Source organism: Pinus tabuliformis, chromosome 7, assembly GCF_031772625.1.
Source record: "Pinus tabuliformis cultivar Carrire ecotype Pingquan chromosome 7, CPIR1, whole genome shotgun sequence".
Classification (NCBI taxonomy): domain Eukaryota; kingdom Viridiplantae; phylum Streptophyta; class Pinopsida; order Pinales; family Pinaceae; genus Pinus; species Pinus tabuliformis.
Window position 1 is genome coordinate 1,868,822,762 of NC_142293.1, and position 18,006 is coordinate 1,868,840,767.

The 18,006-nt window shown below is 38.6% G+C and overlaps 1 pseudogene across 1 annotated transcript in view; it reads right to left on the reverse strand.

The window, feature by feature from the left end:
* The window catches only part of LOC149255930 (guard cell S-type anion channel SLAC1-like), a 42,694-nt pseudogene extending 24,957 nt beyond the window's left edge, over positions 1-17,737 (reverse strand). Inside the window, exons 1-3 of the transcript XR_016266426.1 lie at positions 17,517-17,737; positions 1,702-2,475; positions 1,574-1,605 (exon numbers count right to left, since the gene is read on the reverse strand). The product of XR_016266426.1 is annotated as a guard cell S-type anion channel SLAC1-like (transcript). The remainder of the gene's footprint in view (positions 1-1,573; positions 1,606-1,701; positions 2,476-17,516) is intronic.
* Positions 17,738-18,006: the final 269 nt, after the last annotated feature.

Genomic DNA, 18,006 nt, shown 5'->3' on the forward strand with positions numbered 1-18,006 from the left:
CAACAGCATGTCAAGCAGTTTGGATGAGAAGAATGTTGAGGAACTTAGGCCAAGAGCAGGAAAAAGCGACAGTGATTTTTTGTGACAATAGCTCAGCTATTGCATTGTCAAAGAATTCAGTATTTCATAAGAGAATGAAACACATTGATACAAGGTTTCACTACATCAGAGAATTGGTGAACAATGGAGAAATTGTCTTAGAACATTGCAGGACTCAGGAATAGGTTGCAGACATCTTGACAAAGCCATTGGATCAGAAAAGCTTTGAATTTTTGAGAAAGTGTCTAGGTATGACAGAATGCCCAGCAGTTGAAATTAAAGGGGAGTGTTGGAATGTTAATTCCAACTGCAGGCTGCAGGCGGACGTGGGCAGCGACGGATGCCGACTCAGCAAGCACAACGACGGGAGCACAAAACCGTTTAGCAAACCCGCCTGAAATTTTTCGGACCACTTTCCGGCAAAGGCATTTTCCAGCTAATTGAACCCGATGCAATAAAATTTGGGCACGCGTCCCACCCCATACGTCAACATACGTAATATTTTGGGACGTAAAGTTTAGTCAAGTGATGGCTCCCGATATTCTCATCCACTGTCAGATCTGCTCCATCGATCTCCGCCGTCGATTGTTCCAAGTTGCATTCGAGCCAGCATTTAATACTTGCGTGGATTAAAATTTTTGAGTTTGACCGCCACTCCTGTCTGCAAAGAAATTAAGTGAAACTCTTCCAAATCGTAGAAAGTAGGTAGAAGTTTTTAAAGTTTTTTTACGGCACGTAAAGCATTTATTTATGTTTATTGTATGCTTTGATACATCTGTTTTTGTTTTGTATTAAGTTTTTTTTCATAACGAGCCAAAAATACATGCCCGCGCAGTTGTTCATTGTATTAGCAATGAAACACACAGCAGTGTGTAGAAAAAGAAGAACAGGGGCCGTGGGTAATTTTTCTTTGAAGTAATGTAATGAAACTGAAGTTTTTGCACAGCAGTGGATAAAGACAGAAGGAGGAGTTTTCAGTAAGGTTTTAATGTGACTAGTGTATGAAGTAAAGAGCGTATGGTGTGAGTTTTTTTTATAAGTGAATGTAATGAAATTTTTACCGTGTATGTAAAAATTTGTTTTACAACAGTAATGTAAAAAAGGGTTTTACAGCAGTAAACCCAGCTCAGTAAATTCTCAGGTGAAACAGAGTTTTGTAGAATGAATTAATTTTGGTGAATCCCTCTCAGCAAAGAGGATGAAGTTTGTATCAGGCATTTTGTTTTAATGAATAGAAATCTTTTGTGGTGATGTAATACTCTGTTCTCACTAAATTTAATTAAAACTTCCCTGTGCACAAAAGATCCTGTGGAGAGGAAACAGAGCATTGCCTCTGTGGAGTTTATTTTGTTTGTTTTGGGGATTTTACCAGAAAAATCCCCAACAAGATTTTGTATAAGCCCAAAAATGATGCTGAATCCATTTTCTTATTAACAAAACTATTTAAACCCTCTCCCAGTCAAATTGTATACTCCTTGAACAACGCCTTTCAATAAAGTTTATGTCGTTTTAGTGGCAGAATTGAGATGATTACCTGAAACCTCGAAACAACTTCACGCGCACAACCTGCATAATCAATTAGAGAAAACAGTTTAAATTTCAAGAAGTATAAACTCAACGTCACATTTAAGCAGCGAAAATGATCCATCTAATTATACTTACGAGAGATGTGTAGATGAAGAGTGCAACAAAATACATGATGCGAGAAACTGTGTCAAATTCTCCGAAAATTGTCTCCCAGGCGCAGCTTGCGGTAGCCGGAGCAGCCAAAAACAGAAAGAATACAGGATGAAGTTCCTTGGGCAGCGTTTCACTGGTAGGCAATCTCTGGCAGAGTGTCACGAATAATACTATGTAATGGGCCAACCCTACAGCCCATAAGAATATTGCAGCCTCCTTCAAGTCTAAGCGGGCCGCTAATAGAGATACCACAAAGTTTCCTACCACAGACAAGTGTGTGCAAGGTTTAGCTACTTTTGATAATCTCTTCTCTCCTCCAGACAACCATTGGCCATATATCTTGAGCTCCAAAATCAGCAAAGGGGCCATGAAAATGCACCATACCGATGGATGAACTGACTCTGCTATTACTGGAGGTACTTCTATAGCTAGTATCATAGCGGCAACCCATGGCGCAAAGAAGAAATTCACCCTCACTGAATGGCAAAACTCCCTCTTGACAGCCTCGAAATGGTAAATCGATTTGAGGAAATAAATGCAGAAAACAAGGGTGAGTGTGCACGCTGCAAGTAACCAGAGAGCTAAATTTATCTGCGGCGAGATATGGAGGAATTTAACAGTAGGAGAGGTGGCAAGAGTCTTCCATAAAGATGCTTGGCTGGCCAAACCCATGCACATTCCGAAGCATGCATTTGGAAATCTAAGAAGAAATGGCCATTTTTTGTCCACGGGAGGAACTGCAACTTTTTCACAGTCCTGAAATCAAAGCAAGGAAAAAACATCAGAATGTAACCACCAACATACCTCTAGGTTATATAGATTGATAGGTCTAGGTTATCCTATAGAATGTCTTACCTTAGATACAATTTTTCACCTCTAGGTTATATAGATTAATAGGTCTAGGTTAGAATGTCTTATCTTGGATACAAATTTTCAGGGTATAATAGATTTGAAAATAATTCAGATTATTCTAATAAATTATTAATTTAATTCAAATTACTTCAATAAATTACTGATTCACGATAATCAAAAAAATAAAACTCTTCACGTTGCTGAAATATCTATATAATCATTTCACCAGGGTGAAATATCTATATAATCATTTCATTTTTACTTGTCTCTACTCCCATATACATAATAATCATATCTTAAACATCCTCAATTCCTAATCTGTTCCAAGACTCGGTAAAACCCTTCTCATCACCTTCGGGATGTTATCTCATAAATTCCAATATCCGTCAAAAGGGTTACTTGTCTGAACTTGAAATACACATAATTTACTCAAAACTGGAGGTTATCTCATAAGTTAGAATATTTTTGAAGTGGGTCATTTGTTTGATCTTGAAATACACACAGTTTCTTCAAGTATTGTATTAGACTCCCTGCAAGTATTGTATACTTCCTTAATTATATCTATTTGATAGCAGTCAAAGTGTACAATCTTTGTCAACCCTCTTCATATGTGAGGAAAACAAGGATAAAATTTATTCCCAATCTGTTTTGGGATAAATTTCTTATCGTGAAACTATAAAATATTTTTATATAATTGCTCGCTCCAACGACTAAACCACACCAACAAGATTAATTCTCTGTATAAACATGAAAGATACACCAAAAGTTTCATAGCCTCTGGGTAGGCAATAGACAAATATAATAAATTTCTCTCATACATCGAACAAATATGCAAAGAATTTATGGAACACCTAATGTTAGAAATCTGCAGTTTCTAAATCTTAATGTGACCCGATTAAAGCATTAAAGCGTTAAAAGCATTAAAGCATTAAAGCGTTGAATTGGTATATGATGGACGTACCAGATTTAGTGTTAAATAATATAAAAAGGATTGGGTCCTCTCTCCCCCTGCCAAGAGTCGCATTCTTCTCCATCAAGAAGCGCATAAAGAAACAGGGCTAGAAAGAGAAACCGAATTCGAGTAACCGTTTGGAGTCAAAAGTAAGAAGATGGCAGCCATTACATCTTCCGCTGTTAATCAAGGTATGTCATCTTAAACAATAGATCATATTAAGTTCTGTATGTGAAATATTCGGTATTGATGATCCTTGGGCTGTTAATCGAATTGTTCATAATTAATCGAAATAGATTTACATTTGGTATCAGAGCCACCAATCAATAACTGAATATTTCCTATGATTGCAATTGATCTGTTAATCAAATCCTCCGCATGCCCACAATTTTCTGATCAAGTGATTTGCTTTCTTCGCGTATCTGCTTTAATTGATCTACCATCCACTGCTTTATTACTGAGTAAAATAATTCTGTCATTCCGTGATAAAATATAATAACGAATATGATACCGGCGATTGCCCATATCCGATTCGTTGGTGAAATGTAGAGCTCAGGAATTTTTTCGGTGGAATTTTGATTCATAATTCGATTCATAATTCTCCACGTCTTCGCAACCTATTGCGATCAATTTAGTTTGAATATGCGGGCATGAATATTATCTCGAAAGTCTCTTTTAATAGAGGGATGAATCACTTTGTGCTTGTAGTATACCGGAATGCCGCCACTACGGTTGTGCTTGCTCCTTTCACCTTCCTCATTGAAAGGAAAGTGCGAGCGAAACTCACTTTTCCCATATTCTGCCAGATTTTTGCATTGGGTTTGTTGGGGCCTGTAATTGACCAGAATTTTTACTTCGTGGGATTGAAATTGTTTTGCATAAAGTATGTGTTATAAATCATTTATGCACATGAGATTTATGATTTTGTTAATCACCAAAGTGGTCAAAATCAGAATAGTCATTTAGTGCATAAGTGACATAATGATTATTGATAGAAATTGCCAGTTATAATAATACCAATTAACACTGGCGTCACTAATGATAGAACCTGAGAGCTTACCCAAAGGAAAGTCTTGTTCTATAACTAGTTGACATGATGAGGTTTAATAGATATTTTGATTAAATAAATATTGATCATCCAAAGATGTCAGTTCTATTTAATTGAATATATTTATTACCTACTTATGTTTTGGTATTTAATTATGTTAAGTATAAGATAGTATCTACCCAAAGGAGTGCTATATTATGCTATTATGTCTACATCTGAATCGCGTTAGTTATGAGCTTACAGTTATTTCATTTTTTTTATTTTTTTTAATTTGCAGGAGTTCCCATGAATACACATGCTTCATCTGTTACATTGTTCACTGGTGTTAATTTTTCTGAATGGAGAGAACAAGTCAATTTCCATTTAGGTGTTCAGGATCTTGACTTGGCACTCCTTGAGGATAAACCTGCTGCTCTTACAAAAGATAGTACTGAGGCAGAAAAATCACACCATAAAGCATGGGAACGCAGTAACAGATTGAGCCTTATGTTTATTAAGATGACTGTTTCTAACAACATCAAGTCAACAATTCCACAAACAGAAAGTGCTAAGGAATATATGCAGTCTGTGGAAGAGCGTTTTCGTTCAGCTGATAAGTCACTCGCTGGTACTCTTATGGCAGAACTCATGACCATGAAGTTTGATGGGTCGCGAACTATGCAAGAGCACATTATAGAGATGACTAATCTTGCAGCAAGGTTAAACTCCCTGGGACTTACAGTAGAGGATTCTTTTCTTGTCCGGTTCATCCTGAACTCGCTACCTTCTGAATATGGACCTTTTCAGATTAACTATAACACTATAAAGGATAAGTGGAATGTTAATGAATTGGAATGTTAATGAATCTTAATGAATTTGTCAGGAAGAAGGATGTTTGAAAAATCAAGTGAATCACTCAGTAAGTTTTGTGAGTAATAAAGCTGGTAAAGAAAAGAAAGGAAAATCAAGTCATTTCAAGAAGAAAAAGGCACCTGCTAAGAATGGGCAGGATAAGGAAAAGAAGGAACTAAAGGATGTTCAATGTCATTTCTGTAAAAAGAAAGGACATTATCAAAGTGACTGTCCGAAAAGGAAAGCTTGGTTCGAAAAGAAAGGTAATTATCTATCTTTCGCATGTTTTGAATCAAATTTAGTTGAAGTTCCCATTAATACATGGTGGCTTGATACTGGTGCTACAACTCATGTTTCCAATAATATGCAGGGATTTCTTATGATCCGAACCATAAATCCAAATGAAGATCGTTTTCTCTTTATGGGAAACGGAATGAAATCTTCAATTGAAGGCATTGGGACTTATCGTCTAATTCTAGAAAGTGGATATGTATTAGACTTATACAGTACCCTTTATGTACCTTCATTATCTAGAAACCTTATTTCCGTAAGTGTTAACACCCAGGTTGTTCCCTATGACTCCCAAGGGAATACGGCCGGGGTAACCACTAACCAATCTTTTGATCACTGTTTCTAGCCAAACTGTGATCAGAGAGGGCTCTCTCTTTATGATTTGTATCTGTTATGATAGTGTTTTAGGCTAGGTATTATGCACAGGTTTTGTTTATGTTTTGGTTGAAGATTTTCTTTCAGGTCTTGTGATATAATGTTCAAAGAGTCAAATATCATTGGGCAATGGAGTCTAGGGCTGTAGGTGTCTAGAAACCTTGAGGTGAATTGGTGAAACTTACAGGGCCATTTGGATACTTCATACAACAAAATTTTTGATTTATAACACAAATAGGTGAAAATAGCAGTGAAAGCAATTAAGAATTTTCACTAAAGTATTTAAGTATTTCCACCAAACTAGGTATGAGAAACGGATAGATGTCTCAGGAGCAAAACTTGAATCCCTGGGAATGTCTATCACTGTAAAAGATATAGTTTTAAAGTGCAGCAATTAAGAATTACACTTCATTCACTGTATCTGAAGAAAACATGGATAATAGCTCAGATTGAGTTCAGGGTAATCAGTGATTAAATCCTGGAACTATTCTTCTACTTTTCTATTAAGTGTAAAACATTTAAACAATAAAAGAGAACAAAAGACTCGAAAACATGTAACACAGAGATTTAAGAAAGACTTATTGTTTTATGAAACACTCTGGAATCCTGCAACATTCACCATTCATCACAATGCATCAAGGTACGCCAAGCTTCGGAAATTCCATTCACCCTTTGTATTATTTCTCTGAGAATTTTACAGCGAATGAGATGCCCAAAATGAAAATAACAACCACCCCCCAAGCTTCAGTGAGGGGCGAATATATACATACGATTTTACAAAAATATCTGAGTTCTAAGTTATCTCAGACTTAATGTTCTCACCCACTTTTGAGATATTATTATCAGAAATTCATTACAGCATTGAATACAAAATAAAGGCGTCTTGATGTTCTGTCAGAAGATATTTTGGCCTTTGGGAGCTGCTAAGTCGGTTGGGATACTTTGATCAAATGCTGGAGAACCCGACTTTATGGCTCGTGCGCTGTATTTTGGGTCTGCCACCTGTGATTGTGATTGCTGCTGTGGTGAGTAAATAGCTCTGCCGAGTTGGCTCAGCATCTGTCTTTTCCTTGTGGAGTTATCCACCAAAATTCTGCCTGTGCATGACTGTTCATAAACTGGAGAAAATTAACGCTACAGGTTCTGGCCTGATAAGATTATCTGTGTCAAATTCCTCCATACTTCCTGTGTGGGCAATTGATGATTTATGATTGCCCCCATAGTCTCATCTGCTTCTGTATACTTAAAGAAATTTGGTGGTGTATCAAACAGGTGATCAATTTCATTCATAATAAAAAACAGGTTATCCACCCTATCATACAAATTCTGTCCTGATGCTGGCCCTGTTTCTGCTGAGGTACTGGGCTGTTTCGCAATTTGGGCTGCAGCATGGGCATCAACCCTTTTGATGTAATTTTCCAGGGTAAGCAGTCTTCCTACACTGCTTAAAATGCTGGGGAGGCCTCTGTTTTGTAATGCCAGGAATCTGTCCAGGAATTTGTTGATTTCGGTCTGCATGTCCTGTGTTCTCCTCTCCAGTGTTCCAACTAGGCTTCTTAGTGTCAGGACTCTTTTAACTACTGAGATTGTTTCAGTCCTGTTAGTAATTCCCATGGTGGCCAGCTGAGAGCTTGTCTTGTTATTTAAAATATTGATCATTCTGCTGGCAGCATCTGGCATGTGGCCAAGGCTTGCTCTTGCTCTGTGTATTTCCTTGTTTTCCTTTGTGATGAGTACTATTTGCTCATCCATAGTCTCAATATACTGCCACTGATTGGTGATGGATCGACCAATGTTGCCCCAGAGGACTGCTTTTAATTCTGCTGTTACTTTTTCTAGTGCAAGCTCCTTTTCTAGTTCAGCTATTCTCTTTTTTAGAACTTTTATTTCTCTTTCCTTTGTTGCCTCATTCTGCTTGCTTTTGTCAAATCTTTCATTCACCTTAGTCAAAGACCTTTTGACTTCATCAAGCTCTTTCATTTGGGATTCAAGAACTCGGATCTCAGCTTGCAGCTTCTGCATATCCAGACTAGGAGTCTGCTCTGTTGTTGGCGTGGTTGTTGCTGTAGATGGTGCTGTAGTTCCTGTCTGCTGAGGAGGAAGAGTAGTTGTTGGAGGAGCTTCTTCAAGATTGATTACTTCCGGAGGGGGCTGGGAAGTTTGGCCCTCTTCTCTCTGTTTCAATGCTGTCTATAATGCTGCCTTTGCAGCTTCTGATTGTCCTAGCTGGTCTTGAGTCCGAACCAGCTCCTTGTATAAGGATATCATCAGATCCGTAGCATCCTTTTCTAGCCTTTGCTGAGCAACTTCATCTGTTTGAGGATGGATGGTGGCTGGGAGCTTGATTTTCTTTCTTAAGGCAGCCATGTCTTGATCCCTTATCTTCAACAGTTCTTGGATCCCTTTAACATCTTTAGGATCATGTCCTATTTCTATAATTACCTCCTCCAAGGACTTGATTCTGTTGTCCTTGGCTTGTGATGATGCTCTCTCCAATTCCAGCTAAGAGGCTGTATTATCAAGGCTGCTCTTCAATTTGTAGTTTTCCAATGTTTCATCTGCCAAGGAGGCATACACCATTTCACCAGTTTGTTTATGCAGTTCGATTTTATCCATAGGGTGTATATCTTTGGCCAGAACCTCCATGTTGGTCCTTAGGTAATCCGAGGTAGATTGGGGATGCAGAGTTGTGGGCATGAAGTGACTCATGATCATTTTGCCTTCACTTACATCAAAGGCAGACATGAGTCTTTGCTGATTGGTGGGAGCCAGGTTCAGCAAATGATTGTACAGCTGTACTTTAATAGGATCACTCCTCCTTTTAATGTCGATAAACTGCTGTTTGATGCTTACCTGTCCTTCTTTGTGCTGGCTGGAGGAGCTGACCTCCCCTCCCATAGCTCTATCATGTTCATGCTGGAAAGAACTGGCTGATACTTCTCGGCTGGGTGGGCCCATGCCCGATGCTTGTCTTATTGCCTCATCATCTTTTGGGAAGTCATTCAACCTTTGCCTTTTCTCTCCCTGATCGATGGATGAAGTGAGGGGAGTCTCTCTATCTCTTTTCCTGGTTAAGTCCTCCTTTTGTGGGGTTTGGAGGACCGATGTATCAAAAGTAGTTTCTGCCCTAGGAGGCACTATATTCTGAGCCTGTTGCTCAGTGGAACTAGGAGTGTCAATCACATTTTCTTGCTGCAAGGGTTGCTGTTCCTTAAGTGGTACTTCTTCTTGCTGCTGCCCTTGTTCCTGCTGTTCCATTTCTTCTTGCTGTTGTAGCAATGTCTCCACTTGTTCTTCTGTCAATGGAGGTGGCTGTTCCACCTGCTTTCCTTTATCTTTGCTTGCTGTCTGCGGTGCCTTCTCGGCAGTTTGCTGCTGTGTTGTTGATGATGTAGTAGCTGCTCCAGGCTGTCTTCTGTATGAATGAGGAACCTGTCCACAATTTTCCAAGTCAGCTTGCTTTTGTATATTTCTAGCTTCTCTTTCTAGAAGCTCTTCAGCAGTTATTTCTTCTTCTAAGGTACCCTCTTCCCAGCTTAAGGCATTCGCATACTGTTCAATCTCAGGTTGTCTCTTGTGTGCATAACCACCCAATTTGTATTTTATCCTCCTGAGGGAGACAAAATGATTGGGGTCATAGGGTATCCATTCAAAACTAGTTTGCAGTCTGAGGCCTTCCAGGATAGTGTTTGCCTCTTTCCATCCCTCCTCTTTTCTGTTATATAGGAAAGGACCCAGCTGGCTCCTCACCTTTAGCTGTGACTTCTTGTTCTTGCTCTGAAAATGCAGGTAGTCTGAGTTGCCAAACTGTCTGAAATATTCCAAGGCAAAAAGCCTCATGGGGACATACCTTGGCAATCTAAAAGGTGTCAACTCACAGCCATATATTCTGATGACTGTGTGGTTTTGGTAGAAGTACCAATTACCAATGCTGTAGGACTTATTCAAATGAAGAATTCTCCTCATGTCATCAGTTAGTCTAGGAGGAGGAGTACCCTGCAGTACTGTCATGGCTGGATAAATGAATAAGTCAATGAACTCAGAGTATGTGTAAGGGGATACAGATGTATGATGAAAAACAGAGGTCCAGAACACAACTGACCTTGGACTTCCCTGGGCATTGAGTTGCTTCAAAGGAAAAGAGAAGGTAGCTGGTTGATAAAACAAGAAGAGGTGGTATATGTATGAGGTATACCTGAATAGTCTTTCTCTCTTTAAGTTCATAAACTGGTCATGGATTTTATCTGCAATGTATGTAGCATAATCATAATGCACAGCTGGGGGCTTACCAGGAGAGAATAGAGACACCATTGCTATTATGGTTTCATCCACATCCTCCATTCCCTTGAATCCTAGGGCATAGCTGATCAAATCCACTAACATCCTGCCCAATTCATTCAAGTACTGATATCCAATAGGAGGAGTTCTGACAGATTCAGAGCCAGGTTTTACAAACAGCTGATTGATTTTAATGAGTTGGTCGCTTGACAGCTTGCTCCCTTTCTTTATCAAATTCTGCATGTTGAGGGGGGTCAATTGCTTGGCAGTATGGAAGTGCAGCATCTCATTAATACTCTCTGAGGTGATCTGGAACAAAACTAAGCCTGAGGGGCTAATGACAGCTCTTCGGCTTGGGTCATAGCATTCCTGGCAGCTGTATATCAACTCTGGCATAGGATTTACCTGGGGGAGGTTGTAGATTGGCAGGTTTGAGTCCCAAATCCCCAAGATGTCTGCTCCACTCAGGTGCTGGGCTTTCAACTCATTCAGCATCTGGATATTATACTTGGAGCCCATAAGAAACCAGTCCAGCATTTGGTAATCCATATCTCCCAGGGCTTTCCACTCCAATTCCTGGTGAGGGGCATTGAGGGGCTTGATGTTGAGAGCAATGGGAGTCTCCATGATCTTCTTCAAAGTTCAACAATTGTAGGTGGATGGTTTAATGAAAGCAACACAGATTAGAAGTGATTTTCTGTAAAAACAGTTTGTATCTCAGATACCAGAGGAGGAATTTACACAACAGCAGTTGAAATACTGTTTGTTTCAGGAGCAGGGCTTCTCTATGGTCTCACTATGTCCTCTTTTAGCGGGTGAATTGAGTTTAACCAGAAATTTGCCGGGAATACGTAGTGAATGATGTTTTTGAGAGAAATTACAGGTATTAAGGCTCGGCTGATGTTTTTGGACTTCACAGTTGCAAATGTGGATGTGCAGAGGGAAATGGCCGGTGAAAATATAATTTTTAAGGTCTCCTTAGCCCTCTGAGTAACTTTAATTTCAATAACAGGCGTATGGAGGGCAGCAAGCGGTAAATACCTGTTAATTGACGAACAGAGGTCGCATGGGCGTGCACTGTTGGAGCTCTGGAGGTCGCCTTGGTTAACTGAGCAGGTTGGCGAAAATTTGGACGTAAACAGCCATGCAGAGCCGAAGTAGCGACAGGAGTAAAAAGTGAGAAAAAACACGGTTTTTTGGGTTAATGTGGACCTTTTTACCATTTTTGCCCTTTTTAGTGATGACGTCAGCATGACGTCATTGGCGGGTCAAGGTCAAGTGACGTCAGCTGACGTCATTGGGTGACGTGGCGGTAAGCTATTGGTCCATGGGGGCGATGAGGTGGCAGCCATGTCATCAGCGAGGTGGGCCAATCAACGGCAAAAGGACAAGCAGAAATGACGTGGCGATATGACATAGGAGGGCAGCTGGCGGTCAGGACCGTAGCGGTTACGGTTAAGGCTTAGCCGCTACGGTCTCTCGGGGCGGTCTGGGTACGGCGCTGAAAGTGTCAGGCCCGGCTCCGAGAGCCCTTATCGTTTGACGCGTGGCCTGCCCGTGACGTGACGCAACGTCACTTTCTCGGGCGGTAAAGGACCACCATGGGGGCCGCTCCGATATTGATGTGGATCGTCGGATCCTCGGGACCTGATCCGACGGTGGGCGGAGCAACAACGTGCTCGGAGTATATGCGCGGGCGGAAAACTTTGGGTTGTGGGTTTTTTGATGTTTTTTCAATGTTTTCCATTAAAACAAACTGCGCGCTAACCTTTTGGAAATGTGCCAGAGGCGGGCCTTTTAGACTTTGGGTAATTTTTTCAAAGGATTTTAAGGGTAAAAGAGGGTTTATAAAGGTTTTTTCAATGCAAATGGCAGTTTGAGGAGCAAGTTGGCTTGTAGCAAAGGGGGAATGGGAAGTGATAGGTTCACCAAGGTGACCAGAGGTCACTTTGGTTCCTTTTGAAGAACATATGGCTATAATGCCAAGAGGAGGAGTATTTATAGAATTTGGGGCTTTATACACCATAGTGTTAATATTATTAGGGGAAGGGTAAGATAGGGGAGCTATATAGTAGAATTAGAGGTTAATATGAATGAGGGAGCAAATGAAGGGGATCTCACTGAGTTTATCTGAAATTGATTTAGTTTTGAGAGTAGATCAAAATGAAAAGATCTTAGACAAGAAATGTGGCCTTTGTATGAACAAGAACCACCATAAAACCATGATCTTTCTCCATGAATCTCAGCTGAAAAGGGAATGTTAATAATGGAGTGAAGGGGGAAAGGGAGGTTAGTCATGCTCCTTGCTGCAATTTGATGGAATTAACCACTTTGTCCATTGATAGATTTTGCCTTGGCAATACATCTTTTGACATATGTGCAATGGTGAAAATGCCCTTTCTGCAACCACAACTACTTACCCAGCTATTTTCCTAGCATTTTTTGTTTCTCCATTGGAGGGTGCACTTGGACTTGCAAACCCTTACTTGCCTTTTCTTTTCTTTGGCTTTTTCTTTATTCTTTTCTATCTACTTCTGCCCTTATCTCTTCCAAGGTCCCAGATTAGGCTGTTGGGATCCTTTTCTTCTCTACCTAAACTAGTTGTCTGCCAAGATTAAGCAGTTTGGACAGACTCCTTTCTCTATTCTACAACAGATAATTTAAACATGGCATGATCCAGATTAGACTTTTGGACCATCCATCAAAATTTGAAATAAGGTCATCAATATTTGAAACACTTTACACACCTCTTGTTCTCTAGGAAATATGGGATCTTTGTGATATCAAAGCAGAGCATATTTGGACTTTCTTTGGCCAATCATGAAATATGAAACCTATTGGTATAGGTATCCAACAGTAAGTAAGTTGGATAATTCTGGTTTTAGATGTATGATTGGATCTGGCTGTTTTGATTTATATAAGAATACTGATAATGTTGGTTCTGGTATTCTAATTGATGGTTTATATAAATTGAAACTGAATGACACTTATGCGAATTCCTTGTTGAATGTAGTAAATAATGTTGGATGTAAACGTAGCATGGTGAATGAAAATTCTGCTTTCTTGTGGCATAAAAGACTAGGTCATATATCCAAAGAAAGAATGATGAGACTAGTAAGTAATGAAATTTTGTCAAATTTGGACTTTAGTGATCTAGAATTATGTGTGGATTGTATTAAAGGTAAACAAACCAAACATAATAAGAAAGGAGCCACCAGAAGCAGCCAGCTTCTTGAAATAATACACACTGATATTTGCGGACCTATGGACACTCTAGCCTTTAATGGAGAAAAGTATTTCATCACTTTTATTGACGATTTTTCCCGTTATGGTTATGTCTATTTGCTTCATGAAAAATCTCAATCTGTGAATGTCCTTGAGGCGTTTGTAAAGGAAGTTGAGAGGCAATTAGATAAAAAGGTGAAAATCATAAGGTCTGATAGAGGTGGTGAATATTATGGTAAATATAATGAGTCAGGCCAGTGTCCAGGTCCATTTGCAAAATTCCTCGAAAGTCATGGCATATGTGCGCAATACACAATGCCAGGTACACCACAGCAAAATGGTGTAGCAGAAAGGCGCAATAGGACGTTAATGGATATGATTAGGAGTATGATGTCAGATTCTACACTACCTAAGAATTTGTGGTCGTATGCTCTCAAAACCGCTAATTATTTGTTGAATAGGGTTCCTAGTAAAGCTGTTCAAAAGACTCCTTTTGAGTTATGGACTAACAGGAAACCTAGCTTAAGACACCTGCATGTTTGGGGTTGTCCAGCGGAAGTGAGAATTTATAATCCACATGAAAAGAAATTAGATTCTCGAACGATCAGTGGGTATTTTTTAGGTTACCCTGAGAAATCTAAAGGGTACATGTTTTACTGTCCTAATCATAGTCCAAGAATTGTAGAAACTGGTAATGCAAGGTTCATTGAGAATGGTGAAGTCAGTGGGAGTACTCGAAGAGAAATAGTAGAAATAAAGGAAACAAGGGTAAATGTTACATTGCCTAGAATAGTTCCTCCATCTACTATTACTCCAAATGTTGTTCCAGCTGTTGTAGAACAGCATGATGATAATGAACAACATATAAATGAAGAAGTACTTCCTGAAGGAAATGACTTACATAATGCTAATATGCATGAACCACAACAAGTAGCATTAAGAAGACCTCAAAGAAATCGTAGGTCAGCTATTTCTGATGATTATGTGGTTTATATGCAAGAATCAGATTATGATATTGGAATCAATAAGGATCCAGTTTCGTTTTCACATGCTGTAGAAAGTAAAGAGTCAAAGGAATGGATTAATGCCATGAAAGAAGAACTGAAATCCATGCAACAGAATGAAGTTTGGGATCTCGTTGAGTTACCACATGGCTGTAAAAGAGTCGGATGCAAATGGGTTTTTAAAACCAAACACGACTCTAGTGGTAATATCGAACGGTATAAAGCTAGACTTGTTGCTAAGGGTTACACTCAGAAAGATGGTGTTGATTACAAGGAGACATTTTCTCATGTTTCGAAAAAGGACTCACTAAGAATAATAATGGCATTAGTAGCTCATTATGATTTGGAGTTGCATCAAATGGATGTGAAAATAGCCTTTCTGAATGGAGATCTTGATGAGGATGTTTACATGGATCAACCTGAGGGTTTTTCTATAGAAGGTAAAGAACAATTGGTGTGTAAACTTAATAAGTCAATATATGGGCTTAAACAAGCATCCCGGCAATGGTATATTAAGTTCAATACCATTATTACATCCTTTGGTTTTAAGGAAAATACGGTTGATCACTGTATATACCAAAAGATCAGTGGGAGCAAGTTTATTTATCTGGTCCTTTACGTTGATGACATCTTGCTTGCTGCAAATAATTTAAGTATATTGCATGAGACTAAGGAATTTTTCTCAACGAACTTTGAAATGAAAGATATGGGAGAGGCATCCTATGTGATTGGAATAGAAATATTTCGTGATCGATCACAAGGAATATTGGGATTGTCTCAGAAAGGATATGTCGAAAGGATTCTAGAGAGATTTGGAATGAGTAAATGTTCAACTGGGACAGTTCCTGTACAGAAAGGTGATAAATTCAGTTTCATGCAATGTCCTAAGAATGATGTTGAATGAAAGGAAATGGAATCAATTCCATATGCATCTCTTGTTGGTAGCCTGATGTATGCTCAACCCTGTACTAGACCGAATATCAGCTTTGCGGTCGGTATGTTAGGGAGGTATCAAAGTAATCCAGGAAGGGAACATTGGCAAGCTGCAAAGAAAGTTTTGAGGTACTTACAAGGCACGAAAGATTACATGCTCATGTATAGAAGATCCAATGAATCGGAGGTGATCGGATATAGCGATTCAGATTTTGCTGGATGCATCGATACTAGAAAATCGACTTTTGGTTACCTGTTTATGTTTGCTCAAGGTGCCATATCATGGAAAAGTGCGAAACAGACTATCGTTGCTTCATCCACTATGGAGGCAGAATTTGTGGCATGTTTTGAAGCCACAATTCATGCATTATGGTTGCGGAACTTTATTTCAGGACTTGCGGTTGTCGACACCACTAGCAAGCCGCTGAAAATTTATTGTGATAACTCTGCAGCAGTATTTTTCTCAAAGAACGACAAGTACTCTAAAGGTGCCAAACACATAGATCTGAAGTATCTTGTTGTGAAAGATGAGGTTCAGAAACAAAGAGTGTCAATCATGCACATCAGGACAAAACTTATGATTGCAGACCCTTTGACGAAAGGGTTACAACCAAGACAATTTAAGGAACATGTTCAAAGAATGGGTCTTGGTTGTATTAATAATAATTGATGTGTGACATTCTGAGCTCTTTTATGTGTTTCTGATATACAATTATGTGTCTCTTGTTTTAATATAGTAGTACGTATTTTATGTAATTTTAAACAAGAAAGAGTCTTATAAAGATATTATGTTTAATCATTATGATATAAGACATTATGTGGACCATTATGCTGTTTTATATAAATTATGAGTATGAATTGATGGTTTGCTGGTATTGTAGTATATGGAAGGAAATGCATTGAATTAATAGTGCACAACTGCCATAACTCTCAGCAATTTATCATAGTATGATGTTCAACACTTAATATTATGAATAGTCGGGTCAAGTGGGAGAATGTTAGAAATCTGCAGTTTCTAAATCTTAATGTGACCCGATTAAAGCATTAAAGCGTTAAAAGCATTAAAGCATTAAAGCATTAAAGCGTTGAATTGGTATATGATGGACGTACCAGATTTAGTGTTAAATAATATAAAAAGGATTGGGTCCTCTCTCCCCCTGCCAAGAGTCGCATTCTTCTCCATCAAGAAGCGCATAAAGAAAGATGGCTAGAAAGAGAAACCGAATTCGAGTAACCGTTTGGAGTCAGAAGTAAGAAGATGGCAGCCATTACATCTTCCGTTGTTAATCAAGGTATGTCATCTTAAACAATAGATCATATTAAGTTCTGTATGTGAAATATTCGGTATTGATGATCCTTGGGCTGTTAATCGAATTGTTCATAATTAATCGAAATAGATTTACACCTAACCCATACAGACTGCAGCATGAACTAAACTCAACTATCCTTTTATCAATTGTATTGATGCAATTACTACCTCCTAAAAAAAAGTTTGATATCTCAACAGCACTATTATTTCACAAATAATTACTACCTCCAAAGATTTTGATATCTCGTGGACACTTGATATCTCTCAAGAATAGAATACCTCCAAAGAATTTGATATCTCATGGACTCTGGATATTTCACAGCGAATTACTCTTTTCAAATATTTTTATATTTCATATTACAAATCAAAATTAAATTAAAAATAAAGATGTGTTAGATTTGAGATTTTTGTGATCTATATTATAGATAATTTTTTTTAAGATTAATCACATTATTAAAATTGGGTTCAAGTTTGGAATTAGCTGAGCATAAACCACATTAACTGGTTCAAAAGATCTACCCAATCCTAATAATATGATTAATCAAAAAAGCTTTCAACTACCATAAAAATACATGTCAACATAGATACTTAATAATTTATACCTCAATAAACCAGTACAAGTACATATGCAAACAAATATAGCTTGAATTTATTGATCTACTAATAATACAGTGAAGCATATATCCATAGTCTTCTCACCCTTAGAACTTCAAGCTCGGGCCCCTCCAATGCTTCAAAGTATCTCGCTGCAGGAATTTCAACACTGACTAAGTGCAGAAATTCAGATCTAGCATCCCAGTGCCCAGATCCATATGTTCCATCGCTTCTCTCCTCATGCCTGATAGAATTATGGTGTTCCATTGCAGAGTGCAAGATTATGTAACATGTGTCGTCCTATGAGTTATTGTTGTAACATAATTTATAGGCCTAGGTCACCCTCTCAGAAGAATTTGGAAGTGAGTCGGTCTTGAGGAGCTCATGATGAGGACATAATTACGTCCATTTCCTAACAAAAACATTTTCATTAACAAATGAATTAGTAGGTTAAAACCTTTTTGGCATGGTCCGCACAGAATTTAAGTTGAGATAGAAATTCTAGTGGGATTTCATTCACAAAATCCGTATGGTGTGACATGTGAAAAGGTACTTTTTGAGTAATATTTTATGAGGTGAAATTAAACTATACTAT